Raw genomic sequence first — 9,638 nt, 5'->3', positions numbered from 1 at the left:
CGCAGCGCTTTACAGTTTAACAGCTTCAAACACAAAAGTCATAAGTAACAAGTTAACAATACAATAATTAAAGCACAATAAGCCGCCCCTGCTGGTGAGAGCTTACAATCTACAATGAGGAGGGGAGATACAAAGTACAGGTGTGTATTTACAATGATGTATTTACAATGAGGGTCCGGCCATCTTCAGGAGGTGGGGGGTAGATGGAGATAGTGAATGGGCTACACACAAACATAACATGACTTTGATTAGTGAACGTGATAGGCCGCTCTGAACAAATGTGTTTTGAGCGAGCGCCTAAAACTATGCAAATAATCTAACGGGTGATGACTTATTAGACTGACTGTCATTTGCACCAACCATTTAGGAAAATCCGAGAAAAATGTCATCTGCATAATAATTTGGAACATAGTGTAGAATGATGAGCCATATATACCAGAATGGGGGCGCCATATATACCAAGACAGTAGGGCAAATATATACCAGGATGGTGGCCACATGTACCAGGATGGAAGGGGTCATATATACCAGGATGGTGGGCCATATATGCCAGGATGGGGAGCAATATATACCAGGATGGAGGGGGCCATATATACTAGGATGGAGGTGGCCATATATCAGGATAGTGAACATATTGACCAGATTGGTAAGCAATATATACCAGAATGGAGGGCTGTCAGGAATATGATGCATTGGATTCTGTATTATCACGCACACTGAGCTCTGCTACATCCATTAGGTCTGTGTGAGACACACACTGCAGCTCTGGTTCCCCCCATAGCCCCTCCTTCCTCTCATTCTGCCTGTGTAATCCTATACTCCTTCCCCCCTCCCTCAAGAATGCGAGTGAGCAGCACCCAGCTCTTTGTCTGAAACCATGTGCTTCTTTGTGTATCAGAGAGTTATCCAAGATGGAATAATTCAACCCCAGGTATGGAGATAGGTGTGAAAGTTACATATTTGGGATGACAAGCACAGTGTTTTTCTAATGTCCCATACTAGCAGAAACTGAGAAACACATTACTGCTTACCCGAGATACATAGGCAAGTTATGTTTAGACTTAATAGAACACTACTCTCCAACCAAGATCAATGGTGGTCATGTCGTCGTGCTACGAGCTTGCCCACTGAGTTATGAAATTAAGGAAGTTTTGGGTGCTTAGAAAAGAGTGCTTTCATAACTCAGCCCACTCCTTGATGTCATGACCTGGGGGTATAAGATATTGGGAGCTCATTTTTGCACTAGTTCTTGCCCAGGGAGCCAGCTAAAGAGAGACTCTGTGATGCATTTTGATGTCACCCCTCCCCCACGCCGCATGGTCAGCCATGATATCAGACAAATGTAAGTTTATTTTCACCTTTGATCCCTTTTATTTTGTAATTGTCTGTACATATATAATCGTCTCACAAGGCACAAGGGGGCATTCTTTGCGTCTGGAGGAGAGAAGGTTTTTCCACCAACATAGAAGAGGATTCTTTACTGTTAGGGCAGTGAGAATCTGGAATTGCTTGCCTGAGGAGGTGGTGATGGCGAACTCAGTCGAGGGGTTCAAGAGAGGCCTGGATGTCTTCCTGGAGCAGAACAATATTGTATCATACAATTATTAGGTTCTGTAGAAGGACGTAGATCTGGGGATTTATTATGATGGAATATAGGCTGAACTGGATGGACAAATGTCTTTTTTCGGCCTTACTAACTATGTTACTATGTCTCATTTTGGTAATATCTTTTTATATACTTTTGTAAACACTGCCTAATTGTTTTGGAGTAAAAGTTATAATATTTACTAGCTTCGTTTCCTTGCTCTAAAACGTACTCCAAGTCCTCTGAAGTAAATTATGCTACTAATTGGGTTGGCTCCTGACCCGTTATTAATCTTAAGTAATAGGAGCTGGTGGCAGTGAACTGTTCTGTGCTGTTGGGTAATGCTGGCAGTGACGGAACGGGGTTTTTAAGAGTATTGCCCGGCTGCGGCTGGGAATAAATATATCACCCTCATGGCAGTGTGCCCAATAGCCAGTACACGACCGGGCAGCCTTTTATCCTAGGCGCAGTTCCCTGACTGACCTTAGGGAAAGGGGGGCCAGAGAGCTGCAAGTTCCAAAGTGGAACTGGGAAGTGGGATATAAACAAATCTCTGCAGAACGAACTGGGGGCAACCAAACACCCCCAGTTCATGACAGGGGCCATACATACAAGAATGGAGGGGGCCGTATATGCATAAATGAAGGGGCCATATATACCTGGATGAAGGGGACCATATAATCCAGTATGGATGGGGCTATATATAGCAGGATGGTGGGCCATTTATAGTAGGATGGTGGTCCATATATACCAGGATCAGAGGGCCATATACAGAAGGTTATTTGGGACATATACCAGGATGGAGAGACACATATATACCAGGATGGGGAGCCAAATATACCGGGATGCAGGGTGGCATATATTCCAGGACATTGGGCCATATATACCAGAATAATGGGCCATATATACCAGGAGGGAGAGGGCTATATACTAGGATGGAGGGGTCTGTATATACCAGAATGGAGGGGGCCATATAAACCAGAATGAAGAGGTCATTTACACCAGGATGTAGAGGGCCATAGGGTTAGAGTTGGCCATTGGCCAGGAAGGTGGGCCATTTATACTAGGATGGTGGCCCATATATACCAGAATGGAGGGGGCCATGTGTGGGGATAAAGGGAGCCATATATAGCAGGTTATGGGGGACATATACCAGAATGGGGAGCCATATATACTAGGATGGAGAGGGCCATATATACCAGGATGGAGGGGATATGTATCAAGATGGAGGGAGCCATATAAACCAGGATGGGGAGTCATATATACCAGAATGGAGGGGTCATATATACCAGGATGGTGGTCCATTTATATTAGGATGGTGTGCCATATATATATATATATATATAGTATATATGGCCCTTCCATCCTGGTGTATATGGCCCTCTGCATTCTTATATATATATATATATATATATATATATATATATATATATATATATATATAGTTCATCGATTCTGGTTTATATGACCCCCTCCATCCTGGTATATATGGCCCCTTCCATCATGGTTTATTTGGCCCCCTCCATCCTGGTATACAACCCCTGGCAAAAATTATGGAATCACTGGCCTTGGAGGATGTCCATTCAGTTGTTTAATTTTGTAGAAAAAAAGCCGATCACAGACATGGCACAAAACTAAAGTAATTTCAAATGGCAACTATCTGGCTTTAAGAAACACTAAAATAAATCAAGAAGAAACAATGTGGTAGTCAGTAATGGATTTTTTTTTAACCAAGCATAGGGGAAAAATTATGGAGTCACTCAATTCTGAGGAAAAAATTATGGAATCACCCTGTAAATTTCCATACCCCCAAAAAAAACAAAAATATCTACATCAAATCAGATCTGCTCATTAGTCTGCATCTAAAGAGTAGTGATCACACCTTGGAGAGCTGTTGCACCAAGTGGACTGACATGAATCATGGCTCCAACATGAGAGATGTCAATTGAAACAAAGGAGAGGATTATCAAACTCTTAAAAGAGGGTAAATCATCACGCAATATTACAAAAGATGTTGGTTGTTCACAGTCAGCTGTGTCTAAAATCTGGACCAAATACAAACAACATGGGAAGGTTGTTAAAGGCAAACATACTGGTAGACCAAGGAAGACATCAAAGCGTCAAGACCGGAAACTTAAAGCAATATGTCTTCAAAACAGGAAATGCACAACAAAACAAATGAGGAACGAACGGGTGGAGACTGGAGTCAACGTCTGTGACCGAAATGTAAGAAACCGCCTAAAGGAAATGGGATTTACATACAGAAAAGCTAAACGAAAGCCATCATTAACACCTAAACAGAAAAAAACAAGGTTACAATGGGCTAAGGAAAAGCAATGGTGGACTGTGGATGACTGGATGAAAGTCATATTCAGTGATGAATCGCGAATCTGCATTGGGCAAGGTGATGATGATGGAACTTTTGTTTGGTGCCGTTCCAATGAGATTTATAAAGATGACCGCCTGTAGGGAACACGCAAATTTCCACAGTCATTGATGATATGGGGCTGCATGTCAGGTAAAGGCACTGGGGAGATGGCTGTCATTACATCTTCAATAAATGCACAAGTTTATGATATAGAGTTTAAGTCCTCTTTTTCTCAGAAGAGGCAATTTGCATATTATATTTCCCAGAGGAGCATTGCATGGCGAATAAGCCTCCTTACCTTGACAAGCCAGAGCTGATATGTCACTCTCCATAAGGAGAAACCTTACCCCTTAGACCCCAGTCCAGAGCCTCTCATCTAGCCAAATCAGTTCTCACGCTTCACACTGACGAGGGCCAACAGCCCGAAACACCGTGTCTGCGAATTGAGATATTGATTTGGCTTTTATCCTAAGTCATATTGCACGACTCGTTAAGGGCTGATTGTGACTTGTAGGATCGCTGCTTCCAACAGGTGGCGCTATAGAGTTTAAGTCCTCTTTTTCTCAGAAGAGGCAATTTGCAAGTTTATGATGATATTTTGGACACTTTTCTTATCCCATCAATTGAAAGGATGTTTGGGGAAGATGAAATCATTTTTCAAGATGATAATTCATCCTGCCATAGAGCAAAAACTGTGCAAACATTCCTGGAAAAAGACACATAAGGTCAATGTCATGGCTGCGAATAGTCCGGATCTCAATCCAATTGAAAATCTTTGGTGGAAGTTGGAGAAAATGGTCGATGACAAGAATCCAACCTGCAAAGCTGCTCTGGCCACAGCAACCAGAGAAAGATGGAGGCAGATTGATGAAGAGTCCTGTGTGACCCTCATTAAGTCCAGGCTTCAGAGACTGCAAGCTGTAAGAAAAGCCAGAGGTGGTGCAACAAAATACTAGTGATGTAACATAGTAACATAGTAACATAGTTAGTAAGGCCGAAAAAAGACATTTGTCCATCCAGTTCAGCCTATATTCCATCATAATAAATCCCCAGATCTACGTCCTTCTACAGAACCTAATAATTGTATGATACAATATTGTTCTGCTCCAGGAAGACATCCAGGCCTCTCTTGAACCCCTCGACTGAGTTCGCCATCACCACCTCCTCAGGCAAGCAATTCCAGATTCTCACTGCCCTAACAGTAAAGAATCCTCTTCTATGTTGGTGGAAAAACCTTCTCTCCTCCAGACGCAAAGAATGCCCCCTTGTGCCCGTCACCTTCCTTGGTATAAACAGATCCTCAGCGAGATATTTGTATTGTCCCCTTATATACTTATACATGGTTATTAGATCGCCCCTCAGTCGTCTTTTTTCTAGACTAAATAATCCTAATTTCGCTAATCTATCTGGGTATTGTAGTTCTCCCATCCCCTTTATTAATTTTGTTGCCCTCCTTTGTACTCTCTCTAGTTCCATTATATCCTTCCTGAGCACCGGTGCCCAAAACTGGACACAGTACTCCATGTGCGGTCTAACTAGGGATTTGTACAGAGGCAGTATAATGCTCTCATCATGTGTATCCAGACCTCTTTTAATGCACCCCATGATCCTGTTTGCCTTGGCAGCTGCTGCCTGGCACTGGCTGCTCCAGGTAAGTTTATCATTAACTAGGATCCCCAAGTCCTTCTCCCTGTCAGATTTACCCAGTGGTTTCCCGTTCAGTGTTGGAGGGTTTTTTGTTTGTTTTTCAGGATTCCATAATTTTTCCCCTCTGCTTGATTAAAAAAAGTAACCATTACTGACTACCACTTTTTTTTATCTTGATTTGTTTTAGTGTTTCTTAAAGTCAGAAAGTTGCCATATGAAATTACTGTTGTTTTGTGCCGTGTCTGCGATCGGCTTTTTATCTACAAAATTAACCAACTGAATGAACATCCTCCAAGGCCGGTGATTCCAGAATTTTTGCCAGGGGTTGTATATGCCTTCACTTATCCAGAATGGAGGGGCCATATATACCACGTAAGAGGGGACCATATACACCAGAATGGAGGGGGACATATATACCAGGATGGAGGGGGCCATATACACCAGAATGGAGGGGACCATATACACCAGGATGGAGGGGACCATATACACCAGGATGGAGGGGGACATATATACCAGGATGGAGGGGCCATATACACCAGGATGGAGGGGCCATATACACCAGGTAAGAGGGGGTCATATATACCAGGAAGGAGGGGGACATATACACCAGGATGGAGGGGGACATATACACCAGGATGGAGGGGGACCTATACACCAGGATGGAGAGGGTCATATACACCAGGATGGAGGGGGACATATATACCAGGTAAGAGGAGGCCATATACACCAGAATGGAGGGGGACATATACACCAGAATGGAGGGGCCATATACACCAGAATGGAGGGGGACATATACACCAGAATGGAGGGGCCATATATACCAGAATGGAGGGGGACATATACACCAGGATGGAGGGGCCCATATATACCAGTGATGGAGGGGGGGGAATATATACCAGGATGGAGGGGGACATATACACCAGAATGGAGGGGCCATATATACCAGAATGGAGGGGGACATATACACCAGGATGGAGGGGCCCATATATACCAGGATGGAGGGGGACATATACACCAGAATGGAGGGGCCATATATACCAGAATGGAGGTGGACATATACACCAGGATGGAGGGGCCCATATATACCAGGATGGAGGGGGACATATACACCAGAATGGAGGGGCCATATACACCAGAATGGAGGGGCCATATATACCAGGTAAGAGGGGGCCATATACACCAGAATGGAGGGGCCATATACACCAGAATGGAGGGGCCATATATACCAGAATGGAGGGGGACATATACACCAGGATGGAGGGGTCATATATACCAGAATGGAGGGGGACATATACACCAGAATGGAGGGGCCATATACACCAGGATGGAGGGGGCCATATATACCAGGAAGGAGGGGGACATATACACCAGGATGGAGGGGCTCATATATACCAGGATGGAGGGGGACATATACACCAGGATGGAGGGGCCATATACACCAGAATGGAGGGGCCATATACACCAGGATGGAGGGGGCCATATATACCAGGAAGGAGGGGGACATATACACCAGGATGGAGGGGGCCATATATACCAGGATGGAGGGGGACATATACACCAGAATGGAGGGGGACATATACACCAGGATGGAGGGGCCATATACACCAGGATGGAGGGGGCCATATACACCAGGATGGAGAGGGTCATATATACCAGGATGGAGGGGGACATATACACCAGGATGGAGGGGGACATATACACCAGGATGGAGGGGCTCATATATACCAGGATGGAGGGGGACATATACACCAGGATGGAGGGGGACATATACACCAGGATGGAGGGGCCATATACACCAGAATGGAGGGGCCATATACACCAGGATGGAGGGGGCCATATACACCAGGAAGGAGGGGGACATATACACCAGGATGGAGGGGGCCATATATACCAGGATGGAGGGGGACATATACACCAGGATGGAGGGGCCATATACACCAGAATGGAGGGGGACATATACACCAGGATGGAGGGGCCATATACACCAGGATGGAGGGGGCCATATACACCAGGAAGGAGGGGGACATATACACCAGGATGGAGGGGCCATATATACCAGGAAGGAGGGGGACATATACACCAGGATGGAGGGGCCCATATATACCAGGATGGAGGGGGACATATATACCAGAATGGAGGGGGACATATACACCAGGATGGAGGGGCCCATATATACCAGGATGGAGGGGGACATATACACCAGGATGGAGGGGCCATATACACCAGAATGGAGGGGGACATATACACCAGGATGGAGGGGGCCATATATACCAGGAAGGAGGGGGACATATATACCAAGATGGAGGGGCCATGTACACCAGGAAGGAGGGGGGCATATATACCAGGATGGAGGGGGACATATACACCAGGATGGAGGGGCCATATACACCAGAATGGAGGGGGACATATACACCAGGATGGAGGGGACCATATATACCAGGATGGAGGGGGGGCATATATACCAGGATGGAGGGGGCCATATACACCAGAATGGAGGGGGCCATATATACCAGGATGGAGGGGCCATATATACCAGGATGGAGGGGGACATATATACCAGGATGGAGGGGCCATATACACCAGGAAGGAGGGGGGCATATATACCAGGATGGAGGGGGCCATATACACCAGGATGGAGGGGCCATATACACCAGGATGGAGGGGCCATATACACCAGGAGAGAGGGGGCCATATATACCAGAATGGAGGGGGCCATATATACCAGAATGGAGGGGCCATATACACCAGGATGGAGGGACCATATATACCAGGATGGAGGGGGGCCATATATACCAGGATGGAGGGGGCCATATATACCAGGATGAAGGGGGGGGCATATATACCAGGATGGAGGGGGACATATACACCAGAATGGAGGGGGGCATATACACCAGGATGGAGGGGGGCATATATACCAGGATGGAGGGGACATATACACCAGAATGGAGGGGCCATATATATATATATCAAAACAGAGAGGACATATACACCAGGTAAGAGGGGGCCATATACACCAGAATAGAGGGGGACATATACACCAGAATGGAGGGACCATATACACCAGGATGGAGGGACCATATGTACCAGGATGAAGGGGGGACATATATACCAGGATGGAGGGGGACATATACACCAGAATGGAGAGGGGCATATATACCAGGATGGAGGGGGACATATACACCAGGATGGAGGGGGCCATATATATATCAAAACAGAGAGGACATATACACCAGGTAAGAGGGGGACATATACACCAGAATGGAGGGACCATATATACCAGGATGAAGGGGGGACATATATACCAGGATGGAGGGGGACATATACACCAGAATGGAGGGGGGCATATACACCAGGATGGAGAGGGGCATATATACCAGGATGGAGGGGGACATATACACCAGGATGGAGGGACTATATACACCAGGATGGAGGGACCATATACACCAGGATGGAGGGACCATATACACCAGGATGGAGGGACCATATACACCAGGATGGAGGGGGGCATATATACCAGGATGGAGGGGGACATATACACCAGGATGGAGGGGGGCATATATACCAGGATGGAGGGGGGCATATATACCAGGATGGAGGGGGACATATACACCAGAATGGAGGGGGGCATATACACCAGGATGGAGGGGGGCATATATACCAGGATGGAGAGGCCATATACACCAGGATGGAGGGGGCCATATATACCAGGATGGAGGGGCCATATACACCAGGATGGAGGGGGACATATACACCAGGATGGAGGGACCATATACACCAGGATGGAGGGACCATATACACCAGGATGGAGGGGGGCATATATACCAGGATGGAGGGGGACATATACACCAGGATGGAGGGACCATATACACCAGGATGGAGGGGGGCATATACACCAGGATGGAGGGAGCCATATATACCAGAATGGAGGGGCCATATTTAATAGAATGGAGGGGCCATATATACCAGGTAAGAGGGGGACATATACACCAGGATGGAGGGGGACATATACACCAGGATGGAGGAGAACATATACACCAG

The sequence above is a fragment of the Ranitomeya imitator genome, chromosome 6, assembly GCF_032444005.1.
Source record: "Ranitomeya imitator isolate aRanImi1 chromosome 6, aRanImi1.pri, whole genome shotgun sequence".
NCBI classification, from domain to species: Eukaryota; Metazoa; Chordata; class Amphibia; order Anura; family Dendrobatidae; genus Ranitomeya; species Ranitomeya imitator.
Note: the sequence above shows the minus strand (reverse complement) of the source record.